At 36.7% G+C, this 22,052-nt stretch overlaps 1 pseudogene; it reads left to right on the top strand.

Annotated features, from left to right (window-relative positions):
* The first annotated feature begins 6,390 nt into the window (after positions 1-6,390).
* LOC120137877 lies at positions 6,391-20,088 on the top strand (annotated as a pseudogene).
* Positions 20,089-22,052: the final 1,964 nt, after the last annotated feature.

Below are 22,052 nucleotides of genomic sequence, written 5' to 3'. Positions count from 1 at the left end.
GCACTTTATATCTTAGTTTTTATTTTTATTTTTCTTCGTTGAGGATCTCGTTGGGAATTGAGTTTGACACAGTAAGAAACTAGCTCACCGGCTTGTTTATAAGTTCTCCTCGGTCTCAGCTGCCTGATAAAAGTTTAAGTACTCTGATATATATATGCATTACAAGAGTTGTTTGCTGTCTGAACTTGGAATTTTATCATCCTGCATGTAAATAGTGAAGGCTCTTTCCCTAGAAGGCATCTTTTGTATTTATATTATAATTCTTGTCACTTTCTAATGATATCAGTGAACAAAATTCCATATGAAATTTACTAAAGATAGAGACTTTTCTTTATTTGACAGGGCTTCTTTGCATACCTTTGAATTCCATTGGATCCAGAAATGATAGGCTTTAGTACAATGATGGGACAAAGAAATGTTTCTATGCTATACTTTTATTTGGCAAAGGAGATCATATATCCCTATATTTCATGAGTGCCCTTTAAAATCGCAAAATAAATAGCAATCTTAGTGTTCCTTTTGAATGTTTCTCCAGCACAGTTTGTTGGACTATTGTGGCCAGAAATTTAGATACAATGTTTGGAAACTTGTAGCAATATCATTAATGCTCTATTTTGTCATTTCGACATCTATATGATTTAAAATGTCAAAGCTTTTCTGAAGGGAGACATGAGCAAAATATGTTGCTGGGACCATAACTACATCATTCTAATTGATTTCTATAACTTACCATATAGAGTTGATGCTGTACGTTGGAGGAAATTACATTCATCAGATTTTTTTTGTATGATGAATATGTTGGTAGTATCAGATGAGCTCACTTTCGTACTCACTTGGAATATTGTTGCTGTGGCAGAACACTTTCTCACAAGTTGCTCAACCTTTTTATTTTCAATATAGGTTGGATTTCCTTCATAATATTTTCACTGAACTAGAGTATAGCAACTTTTGGCTTTGGTTTGGGACTATAAAGAGAAATAGTTTGGGGTTGACATTTGAAGGCTTGGAATTAGTTTACTTTGTATTTTGTCAGATGCTTGTATCCTTTCTTGCAAACTTGTCACTGGAAGTGCGGTAGGGAAGTATGGGATGGATTCTTTTATTGATTTTTGAAGGTTTGCTTGTGTGATGATATAGCATTTCATTTAAGAAAAATCTAGAAACAGGTAGATCATAATTAAATATGGAGAACTGTGCAAAAATAGGTAATGAAGAGAGAAAAAAGGTACTAGTAGAAGAAAAGCATTCAGAACCTCTATACTTAAAGAAGTGCTTGAAATCCATCAGCTCAACCCTTCCAAGTTTAAATATGTGTGTGAATTTGTATGTGTACTTGGTATGCCCATGTTATTCTTTTTCTTTATATTTTTCTTTTTCAATTCTTCTTTCATGTGCATGTTTTGATACTGTAAGATGCTAAAATAAGTATGAAAGCATTTTAATGACTATTCACAAAGTTATGGACGATAATAGATACAACTCATTTTGAGAACACCTGCGAATAAGTTGAAAAATAATACCTCAAAGAATTTGGAAAGAATAAATTAGTTGTCATCTTTTTAAATTCAAATGATCCATGATTGAAGAAGCATTATAGAGATTTCGTTGTATGTTTTGTAGTCTATATATTTTGTTAGTTTGGTGGAATTGAAAGAATAACAGTCATTTTTATGCGGTTGGATAGGATGAATAACTAATTTCTTTCTATATTGTGGCTGTGAAAATAATTCTTTCAGTTGTATATATTTTTAAGTTGAAGCAAATGACTGATGATCTAATCCATTATCTTTCATTTATTGTTCAAGATTTGTAAGCTACACCAATTTCTGACTTACATAGCGTAATTTGTGTAATTGAACCTCTAATTCTTCTCTAGTAGTTTTGCATATTTGACCCACAGCTCGATAAGAGGTCTGTGTCACTTTTGTTTTCCTTGAGGAGGATTTCTTTGTTTTCAACAAATATTGTGTTATAATTTATTTGTGTTTATATGCACATTGCTTAATTGTTCTTTTGGATGTTTTTGTATAATTTATACATAGATGAATTACTCGTTTTATGATGCACTGAGAAACTACTTTGATAGTGGGGCATGTGATCTATAGATGCTTGACATCTCCTAGCAAGTAGTTCCCCTCTTCTGTCCTTGTTGAAGTGTTCAATAACTTTGTTTTGATTTAGCATGTCTTAGTCATTGCATTGTTTAGTATATTAAATATTTTGGTTCTACCCTAAAATTAGGTGGACTTGATACAACATTCAACTTCTTGCTAATTTTTACTTCCCTTGGTGATTGTGAGGCCTCTAAAGTTGCCATTTGTTTGTGTTGGTGATTCTATGCTTATTAATCATAACTGCACAATGGAACAAGGTAGGAGGCAAAGGTGATGCAGTGCTACTTTCTAAAAGTCACCTCACAAATTTTTGTTTATTTTGAACAAACTTAAAAATAAGATTGTTACTTTTTATTAATTAATTTACATCCTTTATAAGGAAAACTAAGTACAAATAAGGAAACAATTCCTAAAAATCAGTAATTTCCTAAGAATTAGATACTAAGATTAGATCTTACAAGGTAACTCCTAGGACTAAGGTAAGTATTATGTCCTTAATCTTAGGAATTCTAACACTCCCCTTCAAGATGGAGTGTAAATATTTATCTAACCCAGCTTGCCGATGAGCTCCTTGAATATGTTTCTGCTCAAGCTTTTAGTTAGTAAGTCTGCAACTTGTTGTCTGGTGAGTAGGTAGGTGATGCACACTTCTCCTGAGTTAATTCTTTTTGTGATGAAGTGGCGATCTATTTCTACATGTTTGGTGCGATCGTGGTGAACATGGTTATGAGCTATGTTGACAGCTGCTTGGTTGTCACAATACATCTTTATAGGTCTAGTGTAAGCACTTTTAGTTAGTGCTCGATACTCTGCCTCTGCGCTGCTGCTTGCTACAACAGACTGATTTTTTGCTTCTCCACGTCACAAGATTGCCCCACACATAGTTACAGTAACCACTTGAAGAATGTCTATCATTAACAGACCCTGCCCAGTCTGCGTCAGTGTAAATTTGCCACACTTCGGTTGGCAGTTTTCTTGAAGTGTAGGCCTTTACCAGGGGTCTCCTTTAGATACTTTAAAATTCTGTAAGCAGCTTCCAGGTGCTTCTCTTTTGGGGCATGCATGTATTGGTTGATAACAGTCACACCAAAGGCTATGTTTGGACGAGTGTGAGATAGGTAGATGAGTCTTCTTACCAGTTGTTGATATCTCCCCCTGTTGACTTCTTCTCCATCTCTATCAGTTCCCAATTTAAGATTAAATTCTATATGAGTTTCGGTTGGTTTACACCCCAACAACCTAACTTCAGATAATAGATCAATAATTTACTTTCTTTGGGAGATGAAAAAACCTGTTTTAGACCTTGTTAATTCCATTCCAAGGAAGTACTTAAGGTTCCCCAAGTCCTTAAGTTAGAATTCATCATTAAGAAATTCTTTTAAATTTTCAATTTCGCTTGAATCATCCCTGTTAATATTATATTATCCACATAAACAATGAGGATGCATCATTTCCCACCTTCCGAATGCTTGTTAGCTCCTACTGATCACAACTTTGTCATATCGGCTGAACTATGCCCTTGGAGACTGCTTTATCCCATATAAGAACTTTTTCAACTTGCATACTTGGCCCTTGCTTTATTCAAACCCGGGTGGGAAATCCATGTATACTTCCTCATTTATCTCTCCATTGAGGAATGTATTTCTTACATCCAATTGAGTCAAAGACAGTCCATGTTGACAGCTAGGGATAGAAGAACTTGAATGGTGTTTAGGTTGGAACCGGTGTGAACGTGTCGTCGTAGTCTAGGCTATATGTTTGGGTGAATCCCTTAGCAACGAGCCGAACCTTGTGTCTGTCAATACTGCCATCAGGTTTAAACTTTGTAGTGAAGATCTATTTGCATCATACTCTTCTTCCCACTAGGTAGATCCGAGACTTCCCAAGTTTCATTTGCCTTGAAAGCCCTCATTTCTTCCATCACAACTTTCCTGCACTCAGCATATTCAAGAGCATCTTCTATATTTTATGGTGTTTCTACAGAATCAACATTAGACACAAAAGCTTTATAAACTTAGATAATTACCATAGGACACAAACCGGGAAATAGAGTGTTGAGTGCAACCTTTTTTGCCATTTCAAACTGTAATTGGAAGGTAGATGGATTACGATAGAGGTGAGACTTCTGTTTCAGTATAGTCCTTGGTTGGGGATGAAATTGACACTTTTATCTCAGTTTTAGGAGAATGCCGTCGTCGAGAATAAGTCTGTAGTTCTGGAGCTTGTTCTTGTTGTCTCTTTGGATCGGGTGGTTGTTGCTCATTGATCGTGTTTATTTCTTGTTGCATAGGGGAACCGGTGTCTAAATCTGGAACTACATTGCATCAGGTAGAATGAACTGCAATTGGAAGGTTGATGAAATTGTCAACAAGATAAGGACTTAGGATAGAATTAAAATATTCTCTTCCATTGTCAGTGCGTAGAGTATGTATGGTAGAGTTAAACTGGGTTTGTATCATTGAATGAAAGTTTTGGAAAACTTTAGGTGTTTCTGATTTTTCTTTGAGAAGGTAGACCTAACAGACCTTAGTGTGGTCATCAATGAAAGTTATAAACCACCTAGCTCCTATAATATTTTTTACTCCAGTGGTTCCTCATAAGTCACTATGAATTAAAGTTAATGGTTGGGACTGGTTATAACGTTTTAATGGGTATGGTACACGAGTGTGTTTAGACAATTGTCAGATTTCACACTTCAAGGAATTAATGCTTTTATTTCGAAATAACAGTGGAAGGTGTTTTTTCAAGTACAAGAAGTTTGGATGTCCTAGTCTACGGTACCATAACATGATTGTGTCTTCTTTTGAAGTAGATAGAGCCAACCCCTCTTGTCCACTGTCTTTATTCCAAATATAGAGACCATCATCAAATTTAGCAGTGCCAATCCTCCTCCATGATTTCTGTTCCTGTACCACACTACCAGTCGTAGAAAATTCAACTAGAATAATTTCATTAGTTAATTTAATGATTGAAAGTAAATTGCAGGAGATTTGGGACATATAGGACTTAATCAAGAGAAGAATTCTTTGTTAATTGTATTTTTCCAACTCCAGTGACAAGTGAGTAAGAGCCATCAGTAGTACAGATTTGGGACTAATTATGACAGGGTGTGTAGGTGTGAAACAAGGTGGAGTTACTTGTCATGTGATTGGAGGCACCTAAATTGATTATCCAAGAGGATTGGTTGTTAGGTTCAAAAGCAATGTTGAGGCAAATACCTTGAGTGGCTAGGATCCATTCGCAGTAGAAGTACCAAGTATCCTATGGAGGGTCTCAAGTTGAGTTTTGGTTAGGCGAACATCGAGAGCTTCATCTGTAGCAATAGAGGTGTTAGAGGACACTAGTGTAGCCTTATTGTCCTTTGATTTTTTCAGGATAACCATAGAGTTTTAAGCATTTTCCTTGGTATATCCTACACGGTTGTAGTGGCTGTACCATGGCCTGGTTAAGCCCCAATCATTTATCACAGACCCTTTATGGTTGTGGGCCTCTAAAGATAAGGGCTGAGTTTTCAGTGGGACGATAACCAATATTTGTCATAGGTTTAGGTTCGTTTGAATCACCCATCATGACAAGTCAACGCGTCTCTTCTCTTCTAACTTCTACAAATGCTTTAACAATGGTTGGTAGGGGGTTCTACCCAAAATTAGAACATGGACCTCATCTACCTCTTGGTTCAGTCTTACTATAAACTCATAGAGACATTCATTATTGAGGCGAGTCATAAACATGGTGTGCTCTGCGCCTTCTCCCCAATCTGTCTCATAGTACAAGTCTAGTTCATGCCACAAAATTTTCAGATTATTGTAGTAGTAAGTTACTTCAAGTGTTCCTTGTCGGATGTCCTTCAACTTTAGTTTAATCTTACATAATTGGGAGGCATTTCTAAGATCCGAGTAGTTTTCTTTGATTTCATCCCACATAACTTTTGCAGTTTTGAAGAAGAGGTAGGTGCGACTAATATGGACTTCCATTGAATTAATGAACCAAGCCATTACAATCGAGTTGTTGAGTTCCCAAGTTCCATAAGTTGGGTCTGTTGTGGATGGTCGTGGGATGTCTCCATTGATATATCCTAGTTTGCCATGACCACGAATCACCATAATGATCGATTGGGACCATTGCATGAATTTTTCCCATCTAGTCGATGGTTAGTGATTATAAGAGAGGAATTAAGGCCCCCTTGAGGGGTTCCTCTATTGATATTTAGAATCATTTGTGAGGTTTCAGTCTCAGATAAAGTTTCGACAGTGTCACCCATGGGAAGGAATAAAGCATGAGGCAAAAGAGACTAAAGAGGAGGGACGTTTGGGACGAGAGATTATAGATGACAATCCTTAAAAAGAAGATTGTTACTTTTTATTAATTAATTTACAGCCTTTATATGGAGAACTAAGTACAAATAAGGAAACAATCCTTAAAATCAGTGACATCCTAAGAATTAGAGGCTAATATTAGATCATACTATATAAGGTAACTCTTAGGACTAAGGTAAGTATTTTGTCCTTAATCTTAGGAATTCTAATAGTTTCTATTTAAGTTACGCACTTTGTTGCCCATAAATTTTCTTGTGGAAGGGAAATTATAATTACTATTAATCTTGTGATCAGTTATTGATTGTTGCAAGTTGTTCTGCTTTGCTCTGAAATTTTGCTTGTAATTTATTTCAGCTGTTTCTTGCAATGTAGAGGACCATTTGCAAAAAGACAACCCCAATTGGTGGACTCCATAGTTGTTTCTGAAACACGGAGATGCCTTGAGGAGGAAATTAAATTCCAAGGTGAGTTGTTTAATTTTAAAAAGGATGGATCTTCATTGATGAACAGACTGCGTCTTACACTAAATGGAGATGATGAGACAATCATTCATGTTATTGGAATCCATTTCTTTACCAAGTCAAACATTGATCTCGGTCAAATGTTAGGATATTCAATAAAGAAATCTTTGAAATCATCTTGTCATCCTCGTTCAGGATTTTTAGTTTTTGTCTTGCTGTAGTTAGGGACCAAAATGTCTCTCACGGGTCTTGTGGGATATTGCAATTGAGTGATGAGGTGTTGTCTCTCAAGATACTTTGACTATTGACACCAAGAGACATTGCATCAGTTGGTGATCGTGTGTAAATGTGTGTTTTGTGGTAGTCAAATCTGTGCAAGTATACACAATCGATGCAAGTAATATAATAGTAAGTGAGTTACCGTCTCTACAGGGATTGATGGGAACTTTTTGGCGTTTGCAATAGCTAGAACTAGGTGTCACAAACAAGTCCTATGAATCTTATCGAAAGATATTCAAAAAGGAAAAATGAGTAGTATCTAATGATATGAACAGATGGAAAAGTGTTGCCAAGGCAAGAAAAATTGTAAAGTGCAATGAGCAGAAAAGTTTGGTTGAGGCAATAAAAGTACGCAAAAATAAATAAGTAAAAATTGTCAAGACAATAAAAATTGTTCGAGTGTCAAATATTCAGAAAAACCTCACACAATCAGACTTCCAACGGAGCACTTGAGTTGGACTTGCTACGGTGACAAATTATTCTACGTCTATGATGATTCAAAATGCTATGCTTGTGCTGCTCGACAGGATTTACTAGAGTGTTTAGGTATTTTGCTACGATAATACTACTCGGTGTGCACTATAACCCTTGGTTTGTCAAACTGTTGTTGAGGCAATACCCCTCAGCGTAAACTATAGCCTTCGACCTATATTATTCAAGTATTTACCCCTCTTAGTCGAATGAAACCCTCTCTTTATCTCTAAGGCACATTAGAACCTCACCATCCTAGATTAATTCCCTTGTTCATGTAGATATACCCTAACTCTCTAGATATTAGGCATATACTCATAGAAAAATGGCAATCTCTCGAAGGTTATGAATGTTTTTCCGTGGCACCAGGCAATCACTTAAAAGCTTTACAACATCAAGGAAAAATATTGAAACAATGAATAGAACAACACTTAGCATAAACAAAAACTGCATCATTCATTAACAATTGAATAAGGTATCATTCAAGCGTCATCCATCACCAAATAAAAAAGTTATGGTGTGGTAAATATCATACAAAAATCAATATTTAAGTATATCCCTTTAAACGACATGGAAATGAAAAATAAAGGAAAAAACTCCCAAAATCAAAGATATGTCGTGAATTCTAGCTACCACCATGCCTGCACCGGTGACCAGCCTCTCTCGAGGGCTTGGCCGCTGCTCCAATGAAGTCCAACTATAGAGGGCACTAAGGACGGTCGAGTGGGGACGGTGTGAAAGTGAAGTGCTGCAGTCGCCTACTCCAAGCCTTCGGTATATTCTTCTCTCTTCTCTTCGATTCCAATCCCCTCATGAAGAGTTATAATGGGGTATTTATAGTGGGAATTTTTAGGGTTTATTGCCCTTGGAAATTTCCTAAATATCCTTTATATTATACCTATTTTATGAATGATATAGCAACTGGCAGTGGTCTCAATTAACTTAATAAGGGCATGATTGCACGTGAGGTTCAGTTGGGTAAGTGATGTCAGCAATTTCGTTGAGTTGCGTCAGATTTGCAAGATATCTTTCGCCTAGGCAAGAAAATCTATTCCTCACTGTCATCTTCTTATGTTCCACTGGCCCTATCAAATTGATTTGTCTTGGAAATTGAATTATTCCTTAGTCATTTCTTATATCAACACAACACAACCAACAAACAACATTCCTCCTCAGCAGCATCAGTTAAAACAAATAAAATTTGCATCAACAAAACTTATCCACCACATGCAGACATGTCCTAAGTAAAACTATATGCAACTAAAATGCCATGACAAATAGATTTTAGACAAACAATAACCTAAGTAAAAAGACGCAAAACACAGTCTTTTACGGAGTTATCACACTCATATTTATTCAATATGTAACTTCAAACTTTGTGTTGTTTTGTTCTCTTTTTTTTAAATTGCTTTAAGGGAAGTCAATTCATCACACCAACCATCCCACACTCTAGGTGAAAAGGAGCATACCTTCATCCTCCGAGCTAGTCAGGTAGAGTCATCCCGTGACTACTTTCATTCACTCATATGCTGAGGAAACCATTTATTTAAGGAGTTTTCTAGGTCATGCCATCGCATAGAGGAGTGTCCCTATACAGTTATGCCGATGTATTTATTTGCAATTCAACATAATTCAAAACATTAAGGAGTTCAACTTAATATTTTCAATCATTTAATTCCACGACACGCAAAAAGTTCTTTTCTAAAATTTTCTAAGCACCTTAAGCAGAGAAAACATATAATCATGTTAACAAAATCACAAAGTATCAAGTCCTAGGGTCGGCTCTATCCTTCAACAATCATAAACAAATTCTGTCCTAGGCAATAAGAATTTACATTCATCATTGGGCATCCTTAACTTATTCCAACAACTATCCTAACATACTCGTGTCATGACAAAAAAATATTTTAACCAATCATTATCAAATGCAACTAAGTAAGTTTGAGACACAACACCTCCCCCAAACATGAGGGGTGCATTATCCTCAATGCATGAAAATCTAATGCAAGAATTTACTCTAAAATGATGATGTAATTGCAAGTGAAAACGATTCCTTACTGTGGTGAAGAAGTTTTGCTGGATGCGCGGGTGCTACATCGCTCAAGAGGAAGGAGGCTTGCAGATCCTACGTCTTCTAATGGAAGCGATGATGGAGGTGGAATAGAAATACGACATGCTAAGCGCTTGAGGTGACGTCGGGTACTGGGAGGATTGTTTGGTCGGGGCATCTTCTCGTTTGGGGAGGTCTTAGTAGGTACGTATAGGGGCTAACTAGCTTAAGGGTTGATCACTGGTTCAATGTTGAGATTATGTGGCTGTTCAGGGGATGTATCAGGGTTGGGATGCTATGGAACTGGTGCAAAAGAATTTGTGGATGGGTTAAAATCTTCAGCTTCGAAAAATTCGGGGGGATTTCCTGAGTACGCTCAGAAGAGTAAAATGATGAGCTGATGTACTCATTCGTCTGACCCTGGCCTTCTACATGGATTGGAGATACATCAATGACAAGAGGGGAGACATCAACTGGGGAATTGGGTGGAATGTCTGGTGCCGAGGAGAAAAATGTGTTGCCGCATATGGGTACTGATTTTTTTAATAATTCTTCAGGAAATGATAGTAGGTCTTCAGTGGTAACTGGTAGCAGTTCTTTGAAAAACGCATTTAGTTGTGTATCTATGGCCTTGACATAATTGAAGAAGGTCTACAAGTGACCCTCCAAGCGATCTAGCTTCTCTCGTGTCTCCCGAGTGTTGGTGACTACAACAGCCATTCTCGTCGCGGCTACAGATTTGGCACCTCGTTCTAATCTTGCATAAAGCAATTATTAAATTGGAAAAAATTAAGTTACCTCTGGCCCTCTTTACACATTTGTGAACCTGCTCGAAGATAATTTTGTCCATATCGATTGAGAGCCTGTAGATAATGGAATGCAACAACATTAATAGCCGTAGCAACAATGTGGTGTTGTGCGAGGTGGCATCAGCTTGCCCTTCAAGAAGTGGTTCCACAGTTTTGTGACTGGTTTAAAAGCATTGAGATCCACACGCTTTCGATTGGGGCATTCCCTTCAAACATTTCCCAACCAAAACACAAGTCCTCCAGCACACCATCGTATGTCTCAGAATCTGCCTCAATAAGAAATTCCTTATGTTGATTTTTGACTTTTCTGAGCTTAAAATATCTATTGATGGCAGACGGAGTGAAACGGATGAACTTGCCTCGCACATAGACAGAGTGCTGGGACAGGTCTCCCAGATGTGCATAAAACTCCCGAACCAGTACCGTGCCATTGCCTTTGGATGTCGGGCGAACTTTTCTCAGCTGTGTTTTCGGACAATGTCCATCACCTCTTTCCTGAATGGTTCCTCGTCAGCAGCAGGGAAGCAAAAACCATCCACTAGGTAAACTTTTCGTTTTTGCAGCATCCTAAATCTCGTCTTAGCCTCCACACTTTGGAAGCGCTGGAAACGTGTAGCCGTGGCAGATGAAGTTGACACACCAGGATTTGACTTAGAGTAAGCCATCATTTTTTTGATAACAAATTTTGTGAAAATAGAAAAGATTTTGGATGGTAACTATGGAGGGTTTTGGTGAATGGGGGAGAAAACAAAAATGAGTATGAAAAGTGAGTGAAAGAGGATGGAGAGAGAGAGAATAAAGTAGGCAGTTTTGGAGAAGGTGGGTAGTTTCTTAGAGGTAAATAACTAAAAAGAAAAAGAAAAGAAGGTATGGTTATTAATGCAAAAGATTTGTTTATAGGATAAAAATGAATAAAATAATGAAGGAAAAAACTTTCCCTCTAAAAATGTGTCGCTAAATAAATTATCAGGGTTTGCTTCATTCCATGCCTAAGATTCAACCCTAAACTTCCACATATCACAAGATCAATAAATTAGAGAATAAAATCAAAATAAGCAACTCGTGCAGAATAAAATAAGGGAAATAGGAGCAAACTCTTAGGCGTCATGGAGTAGCGTCGCCGTTTTATCTCGCATGATTGGTGTTCCCGTTGTATGCTTTCAGCTTTAATCCTTTGACCATTCACATTAAAAGTAGTCCCATTATCCAATTTTGAGATTTCGATTTCACCATGGATATACACTTGATGTACTAAGAACATTCCTGACCATCTGGACTTCATCTTAACTAGAATTAACTTGAGTCTTGAATTATAGAGCAATACTTGTTGTCCTGGAAAAAATTGCCTTGGCAAAATTTTTCTGTTATGCCATCTTTTTTATTTTCTTTGTAAAGGAGAGCATTTTCATACGCCTGAGCTCAAAATTCGTCCATCTCGTTTAATTCCAATAATCTTCGTTCTCCAGCAAGCTGCACATCCATATTTAGTTTCTTGATGGCCTAGTACACCTTGTGTTCTAATTCCACAGGAAAATGACATGCCTTGCTGTAGACTAACTTGAATGGACACATCTCGAGTTTCATTTTAAATGCCGTGTGATATGCCTACAGTGCCTCATCCAGCTTTGGTGACCAATATTTCTATTTAGAGTTTACCACCTTCTCAAGGATCTGTTTGATCTCAAGATTTGAAACCTTAGCTTGCCCATTGATATGGGGATGATATACTGTGGCATTTTTATGACGCACCCCATATCTTTGCATCACCTTGGTAATTAATTTATTGTCGAAGTGAGTGCCTTCATCGCTGATAATTGCTTGTGGTACCCCAAAACACATGAATATATTTTTGTGCAAGAACTTTAGCACAATCTTGGAGTCATTAAGAGGTTTTGCCACGAGTTTCATCCATTTGGACACATAGTCCACATCCAAGAGGATGTACAGATCACCAAAAGATGCTGGGAAGGGTCTATAAAATCAATTCCCCATACATCGAAGAGTTCGACCTCCAAAATATTTTGCCATGGCATCTCATTTCTCTTTGATATATTCCCCGTGCGTTGACAACGATCACATGACTTATGGAAGTCATGCACATCCTTGGATAAGGTGGGCTAGTAGAATCTAGATTGGAGGACCTTCACAGTAGTCCTCATCCCACTAAAATACCAACCACACGGGGATGTATGACAATGAAATAGAATCTCCTTATGTTCTTCAGGGACATATTTTCGGATTATTTAGTCTCCACATTGTTTGAATAGGAACGATTCATCCCAGTAATAATGGCGAACGTAGTGTCTGAACTTTTTCCTGCCCTGGCTAGATAAATCTGAAGGCATAATACCACTAACAAGAAAGTTAACTATGTTAGCGTACCACAACACTACCGTGACAAATAATATTTTCTCGTAATGAAATCTTCCTAAATTTCTTTCATGTCATGAAAAATGTTATTGTTCTCTAGCCTAGATAAGTGATCCACTACTTGGTTTTCAGTACCCTTCCTATCTCTCACCTCTATATCAAATTCTTGTACCAAGAGTATCCATCTAATAAGCCTAGGCTTGGCATCCTTTTTATTAACTAGGTACTTAATGACAGAGTGATATGTATGTACAATGACCTTAGTTTATATAAGATATGCCTTAAACTTATCAAAGGCGAATACCTTAAAAATAATTCTTTTTCAGTGGTGGTATAATTAAGTTGTGCATCATTAAGGGTACGACTAGCATAGTAAATGACATGGAAAATTTTACCTTTCTTTTCCCTAGAACTGCCCCTACTGCATAGTCATTGGCATCGTATATCAGCTTGAAAAGGGTGTCCTAATCAGGTGGAACAACAATTTGTGCCTAGGCAAGTTTTTTTTCAAATTAGTGAATGCATTGAGGCATTCATCATTGAACACAAACTGTTGGTTTTGTTGCAGCAACAAACACGAAGGCTTTGAAATCTTTGAAAAATCCTTGATGAAACGTCTGTAGAATCCTGCATGCCCTAAAAAACTCCTGATGCCCTTCACAGTGGCAGGTGGAGGCAAATTCTCAATTACTTCCACATTGGCTTTATCAAACTCGATGTCTTGGCGCGGAATTTTGTGTCCCAACACAATTCCTTCTGTCACCATTAAGTGGTATTTCTCCCAATTTTACACAAGGTTGGACTCCTCACATCGCTTCAGCACTTTAGATAAATTACCGAGCTATCAGTCAAAGTCATCGCCCGAGACGAAAAATCATCCATAAATATTTCCAAGAAGTCCTCCACCATGTCTGAGGAAATGACCACCATACATCTTTTAGAAGTTACCGGGGCATTACATAGTCTGAACGACATTCTCCGAAAGGCATATATACCATACGGGAAGTTGAATGTGGTCTTCTCCTGATCTTCAGGTGCTATGTCAATCTTATTATACCCAGAATATCCATCAAGGAAATAGTTAAATACCTTGCCTACGGACCGATCAAGCATCTAATCAATAAAAGGAACGGGGAAGTGGTCTTTCTTTGTTGCCTTGTTAAGCTTTTTGTAATCCATATAAATCTGGGAGCCTGTGATAGTTCTTGTAGTCAAAAGCTCATCATTTTAATTCTTTATCACGATCACTCCACCTTTTTTCGAAACACATTGAACCGGACTAACATAAGAGCATCAGATATGGGATATATTACCCCAACATCGAGCTATTTTATGATTTACTTCATTACCACTTTCTTTATTATAGGATGAAGTCTTCTTTGGGGTTTCTCATAATCGCTATGACACTCGTCTAGATGGATCTTGTGCATGCATATGGTAGGGATGTTTCCCTTCAAGTTTGCCATAGTTCACATGAGAGTGTTTTGTTTTGTGAAAAAACATTCAACAAACTACCCTCTTGCTTGGGATTAGACTAGCAGAAATTTTAACTGGTAAAATATTGTCACTCCCTAGATAAATGTATTTCAAATGTGATGGAAAAGGTTTAAGTTCTAAGGTAGGCGCATGTTGTAACGACGATTTTGGAGGAATAAATTCATTGAAATCAAGGGGTTTGAATCTCATACATAGTCTATCTGGAAGTAAGCTAGACTCTTCCACCTCCAGTGAATAATCCTCAGACTCTTTATTTGTTCTATCTTCAATAAATCCTACATTTTATTGAGTTGGAAAAAAATTTCCTTGGCCAATAGTTTGCCTTCCTCATTCTGGTAAAATTCACATGGGCCAAAATTATTGTTTCTCTTTGGCTGTAAAATATCGTCACCGTAAAATATTTTAGGCTCGTGAATATGGGCAATGTTATCTTTGCATAGAGTATCATATTCATCTAGATATAAAAAATTTTCCTAGACCAAAAATATATGTCTTGTCTTCTTCATGAGGCTCTATGTCTCCAATGCAATGAAATTCTTAAGAATCATCAGTATACTTAAGAGTGTTGATCATATTGATAGTGATGCTTTGATCAGCCACCCTCATCGTAAACTCTCCATTCTCATAATCTATTAAGATGCGCCCAATGGGTAAGAAAGGAAGCCCAAGAATAATAGGTGCATTTTTATCAGTCTCACAGTCTAAAATAAGGAAATCTAATGGAAAGATGAACTTTTCCACTTTAACTATCACATCTTCAATTTTTCCCTTGGGACGAACATGTGATCGGTCCACCAGTTGCAAAATTATGATGGTTGGTCGAGCATTACCCATTCCAAGTTTCAAGAATATGGGCTTGGGCATCAGTTTACGCTTAACCCCAAATCACAAAGGGCTCTTCCAATATACTTATCACCGATGGAGCATGGTATAACAAAACTTCTAGGATCTTTTTGCTTCGGCGAAAGTTTACTCAATGTTGAACAATATTCTGTTATCGTGGAAAATTTTCTATTCTTTCCACCTTTCTCTTTTTCGTGACAATATCCTTCAAGAACTTGGATTAAGAAGGCATCTGATCAATAGCTTTGAGCAGTGGGACATTAATGTACAACTTATCAAGGACATCAACAAACGTTTTGAACTGTATCTCATCATTATACTTCTTTAACTGCTGAGAGAAAGGCAGTGGAGGTATGATTTCATCTGCTGCAGATTGGGGTAAAACTTTTGTCTTGGAAATAAAATTTTTGCCATCATTGGGTTGACTTATTGACCCCTCGTCCTTTTCCTTCTCCTCAAACAAGTATTCTTGTTCAACATCTTCAGCTTGACCTTCTGGTTCTTCCTGTGTAGTGCATTGGCATGAAATTTCTCGCTTATTTCCCCAAACTTATAATCGAGATTAATTTGGACACCACTTCTAAATGTAAGCTCACTGCATTTCTCCTTTCCATGAGGTTTAATGACCTCAGTATCAGTAGGGAGACTTCCTTCTGGGTGAGAGTGTATTGTTGTGGCAATTTGGCCCACTTGATTCTCCAACGTTCTCAAGGATGAACTATGGTTTTGTAATAGAGTTGTTTGGCTTTGTAACAAAGCTCCTTGATTGTTTATGAGTGTTCGTATCAAGGTCTTTGTTGAAGCCATGAAATCTTTTATTAAGGCCATAAATTCCTACAGTGAAGCTTCAATGGAGTTAGAATTCGATGAAAATGCATTACCTTTATTATTATTTTGCCTGGGTATCTTTTGATGTTGCACACTTAAATGTTCAGAAACATTTTGCTGTGGCCTATTAAAATTACCTGCATAGTTGTTATCGTTGCTTCCTTGATTACCCCACAAAAAATTTGGATGTTGTCGCCATCCAGGATTGTATGTATTAGAGTAGGGGTTATTGTTGCTTTTGTTAAAATTGCCCACGAAATTGATGGACTCCTAATTTTCTGGGCATTCACTCTCATGATGGTTTCCATGACAAAGAATGCATACTGAGTTAGTTGTCTTAGTTATGGTAGTTGGGTAGAAACTAAATCCTTACCGTCAAGTTCATATGCCCCAGATATTTTCCTACCAGTTCGAAGACTTGCATATGGGAATTGATAGTCATTGTTGGCTATCCGATCGAGGATATCAATGGCTTCCTTGAGTGGTTTATCAAGAAAAGTTCCATTCACCGAAGCATCCAACATCATGTGAGTAGGTTCATTGACACCATTATAGAACATGACAACTTAAGTCCAATCGTGGAATCCATGGTTGGTGCATTTTTGAAGAAAACTTTTATATATGTCCCATCACTCATACAAGGATTCGTCATCGCCTTGGAGAAAACTTGCAATGTCATTGCGGAGCTGGGTGTGCATATTGGACAAGATGTATCAAAGAACATAATTTTGGAATAAGTCAGCCCAATATTCCATTAAGCTAGATAGGACTCCACTCAACCAAGCTCTTGCTCTGTCACATAAAGAGTAGGGGAATAATTTTAGTTTTAGCACGTCCTCATGCACTCCTTGTTGCCTAAATGAGTCCCATACTTCAAGGAAAACACACACATATTGTCTAGAATCTTCATTAGGCAAGCCACCAAACAGACCGATAGAATTCAACATGTTGAACATCACCGGTTTGAGTTCAAAGTGGGCTACCTGTATTTGTAGTGACATAATTATAGGGTGGAAACATCGAGAATATGATTTAAGTGATCTCGTATAGCTCGTGGTCTTGCAGCATTTTGGGGAATATTATTTTTCGCGACATCGAGATCTGCCTGATCATCCATAGGGTTATCATCTTGAAATTCCAGTCGATTCATATAGTCTCTGGCACGCTGATCACGTCACCTTTGTTTGAATAACTGTTCAATCTCAGGGTCGAATGGTATTAATGGTTTGTCAGTAGATCTCGTGGTCATGCAACAAAAAAAACCTACAAAAGAAAATAAGAAAACAAACAAGTAAAACTAAAATAAATAAAGAAAATATGACAAGAGAATAAAATTGTTATGGTAAAAATTATCAAAATTGCTCTAGTTGCCAATCCCCGGCAACGGCGCCAAAAACTTGATCGCGTGAAAATGTGTGTTTTGTGGCATGCAAATCTATGCAAGTATACCCAATAGATGCAAGTAATATAGTAGTAAGTGAGTTATCGTCTCCACAAGGATTGATGGGAATATTTTGACGTTTGCAACAACTAGAACTAGGTGTCACTAACTTGTCCTACGATTCTTATTGAAAGATATTCACAAAGGAAAAATGAGTAGTATCTAATGATATTAACAGATGGAAAAGTGTTACCGAGGCAAGAAAAATTGTAAAGTGCAATTACTAGAAAATTTTGGTCAAGGCAAAAAAGTAATGAAAGGTTAACAAGTAAAAATTATCAAGGCAATAAAAATTGTTTGAGTGTCAAATATTCAAGAAAGCCTCACACAATTAAACTTCTAATGGAGCACTTGAGTTGGATTTGCTACGGTGAAAAATTATTCTACGTCTATGATGATTCAGAATGTTATGCTTGTGCTGCTCGACAGGATTTACTAGAGTGTTTTAGGTCTTTTGCTATGGCAATACTACTCGGTGTGAATTACAACCCTTGGTTTGTCAAACTATTGTTGCGGCAATACCCCTCTACGTAAATTGTAGCCTTCGGCCTATCTTATTCAAGTATTTACCCCTTTTAGTCGAATAAAACATTTTCCTTATCTCTAATACATATTAGAACCTCACCATCTCGGATTAGTTCTCTTGTTCACGTAGATCTACCCTAACTCTCTCGATATTAGGCATCTACTCCTAGAAAATGACAATCTCTCGAAGGCTCTTATGAAGACTAGGAATGTTTATCGTGGCACCAAAAAATCTCTCAAAAGCTCTTACAACATCGAGGAAAAATATTGAAACAATGAACAAAACAACACTTAGCATAAACAAAAAATGCATCATTCATTAACAATTGAATATGGTATCATTCAAGCGCCATCCAACACCAAATAAAATTGTTATGGTGTGGTAAATATAATCAAAAAATCAATCTTTAAGTACAACCATTTAAATGATATAGAAATAAGAGACAAATGAAGTAAAACTCCCAAAATCAGAGCTCTGTCGTGACATACTGACCACCACAATGGCTGCTCCAGTGACCATCCTCTCTCTAGGGCCTGGCCACCACTCCAATGAAGTCCGGTTATGGAGGGCACCAAGGACGGTTGAGTGGGGGACGGTGTGAAAGTGAAGTGCTGCAGCCACCTACTTCAAGCCTCGGGTATATTCTCCTCTCTTCTATTGGTTTCGATCCCCCTCATTAAGAGTTATAATGGGGTATTTATAGTGGGAATTTCTAGGGTTTAGTGCCCTCGGAAATTCCCTAAATACCCTTGATGTCATACCTATTTTATTAAGATATAGCAGTTGGAAGAGGTCTCAATTAACTTAATAAGGGCATGATTGCACATGAGGTTGAAGTTGGGCAAGTGATGCCAGCATTTTCGTTAAGTTGCATCAGATTTGTAAGATATCTTTCACTTAGGCAAGAACATTTATTCCTCACTGTCGTCTTCTTATGTTCCATTGGCCCTAGCAAATTGATTTATATTGGAAAATGAATTCTTCCTTAGTTATTTCCTGAATCAACACAACCAACAAACAACCTTCCTCCTCAAAAGCATCAGTTAAACCAAATAAAGTTTGCCTCTGTAAAACTTATCCACTACATGTAGATATTTCCTAAGTGAAACTATATGTAACTAAAATGCTATGACAAATATCTTTTAGAAAAAAATACAGGGCTCGTGAGAGTACACGTGTTTTAGAGATGGTTCCTGGTGCAAAGAGACTCGCGTGGGTAAGGTTGGCAAGTGAATTGACCACTCTTGAAGCATCTGTATGGAGGAAACTTACTATTGGAGGTATTGTTAAACCATTATGGTGTAACTTTAGTGCTTGTGTTATTGAGAATCGTGTTGTGCTTTCGGTGGTGAAGGGGTAAAATGCAATCGATGAATGAGACCTTTGTATTGGATCTAAACTCCAGCAACTCTAAGTGGCAACATGCCTAGGTGAGCTCTCATCCACCTGATCAGTGGGGACATACACTATCTTGTGTGAATGGATCTAATCTGGTGGTATTTGGTGGCTGTTGAAGGCAGGGAATGCTCAATGATGTTTTGTGCTAGATTTGGATACAAGCCTCTAACCTGGTGAGCGATCTCATGATTTGAATCCTCCTCTTCCTAGATCATGGAACAACTGTTGTACTCTTGATGGGACCAAGCTGATTGTTTCTGGTGGTTGTACAGATTTCGGAGTACTTCTTAGTGATCCTTTTTGCTCGATTTTTAAATGGAGAAACCTATGTGGGGAGAGATACTTTTAACATGGACCCCACTTTCTCGTTTGGGTTAACACTACTATTTTATGGTGGCCAGAAAATATTGATGTTTGGGGGTCTTGCTAAGGGTGGTCCACTCTAGTATCGCTCTAGTGATGTATTCACAATGGATTTAAGCGAAGAGATGCGTAACTGGGAGTGGAATGCCTGGTGCTGGAAATCCAGGTGGCATAGCCTCCACCTCCAAGACTTGATCATGTTACCGTGAGCCTTCCTGGAGGAAGGATTCTTATCTTTGGTGGATCGATTGTTGGTATTCACTCTACTTCCTGTGATGCAATTTCGTGTACCTGGTTGTTATGGCTCAAGATTGAACTTTGAAATGAGTAACTTGTAAAATTTTTATATTTCTTTCTTTCTTTCCTACAAGGTGTCGTAACCATATTTTAAAAATAATTATGATTTTATTTGAAAAATTAGAATTTTTGATAAAATTTGAATTAATTTGATTTGGAGTCGTTATCAACCTTCGGGTTAGGTACGTCATATACCTAAAAATATCCATTAAAACAATTTTAAAAATATATTTTTAGAAAATATTTGGTCTGTGTTTTTCAAAGATTAATATTCAGGTTTCGTGAGTCGTTTATGTGTGGGGCAGAGTAAGCATCTCCATAATGTTCAAAATTGGTACCTAATATATATATATATATATAAACTTATAGTAAAAATACTTAAAATAATAGTAATGATACAAAATATATATACATACTATAGGGATTAAAATGACCGAGTAAAAATAAATAAATAAATAAATTTTCAGTGGTTAAACTAAAAAAGTGATAATTTTAAAGGCTAGATAGAAAAACTAATAAAAATCATAGCAACAAGAATAATTATTAGACATTACCAGCACTGAAATCAGAATAAAACAATAAATATTCAAGACTAAAATGAAAATTATTAAAGTTAAGTGGCAAATGTAAAAAAAAACATAAACAAAGGCAAATAGACATAAAAGAGACTAAAATAAAATCATTAAAAAAAGTAAAGGCCCAAAACAATAGAAATTAAACTTTATTAGTGATTAAATTTAAAATGTTGCAAAATATAGAATTTTCTCAAGTAAACAACCCCTAACCCTAAGCCATGGATTTCTTATCCAAAATGACGTTGCACATTGGGAATAAAAAGCTAGAAAATAGGGTTCTTGAATCATATTCACTTTTGCGTTGCTCTTGGGGCTCTCCTATCTCTTCTTCCTCAACGAAAGAGAGGGAGGAAAAACCACCTAACGATCTCTCAAACCCCACCAATCCTAAAATAGTCTCTAAAACTTTTTATTTATGAAACTTCTCTTAAATCTCAACAAAAATGATTACCTTTGAAATATCTAAAGGGCTCTTACAGCTCCAGTGGAGAAACGAGGATAACTTTTGGTAAGATTTTCTTTTTCTTTTGACCCTTTTTTCTATTTTTGTTGATTTTCTCTTTCTGATATGTTTTTTCATTTTTTTTCTATTCGAATCTCCTCTTGATTTGGTTTTCAACTGCCCCTATCTCTTGTGATTTCTCAGATTATATATAGTCTGATCTTTTTCCTTCACTCATGCGTTGTTGTAAGCGGTTGAAGGACTCCTTACTGCAGATGAGGTCAGAGATGGTAGAGGTGTATAACCATGACAAATGATAGGTAGAGGTAATGAACACTTATATTAAATTTCTAGAATTTTGGGGTTTTCTTTGATTTTGTTGATATTTTTGTTGATTTTATTTTTATTGCTATGACAAGATGATGACGTTGAAGTTGTTGAACTGACCAATCATCAATAGTGGCAACTTCAAAATTGACGAAAGTAGCTCCCATGGTGGGTTTTCTAAGTTGGTAGTGGCGGCACCAAGAAGATGATGAAGGCTTAGGGTTAGTGTTAGTTTAGGTTGGGCTATGGTTTGTAATTTTAGGTCTGTTAGGCTTGCTTTTGGGTATTCAATAAGATAAAATTGAATATTAATAATTAATATATAATAAAAAATAAAATAAAACTAAAAATTTGAACAAAATGGGTGTTTATAGTTGTCTCTCTTTGTCCATTCTTATGTTAACAAGAATAGGGAAAAGATAAAAAAACAACAAGTTTTTGTCCGATTTCACCTTTTCCACTGATATTTGACATTTTCTCAAGGAGACTAAAACTTTATATCAAGGGAGATGTTTTCAAAATCCGGTTTCAAGAGAAACATTCTTAAAAGAGTCGAATTTTAAAATTTTAAAAATTGCACTTTCGAGGGAATTTTTTTTAAACAAGACATAACTTATTTCAAGAAAAATGATGTTAATGTTTTGT

Source organism: Hibiscus syriacus, unplaced genomic scaffold (assembly GCF_006381635.1).
Source record: "Hibiscus syriacus cultivar Baekdansim isolate YM2019G1 unplaced genomic scaffold, ASM638163v2 tig00002193_pilon, whole genome shotgun sequence".
Taxonomy (NCBI): Eukaryota; Viridiplantae; Streptophyta; class Magnoliopsida; order Malvales; family Malvaceae; genus Hibiscus; species Hibiscus syriacus.
The sequence above is the reverse complement of the archived record's forward strand: the minus strand, read 5'-3'. Positions and strand labels throughout refer to the sequence as shown.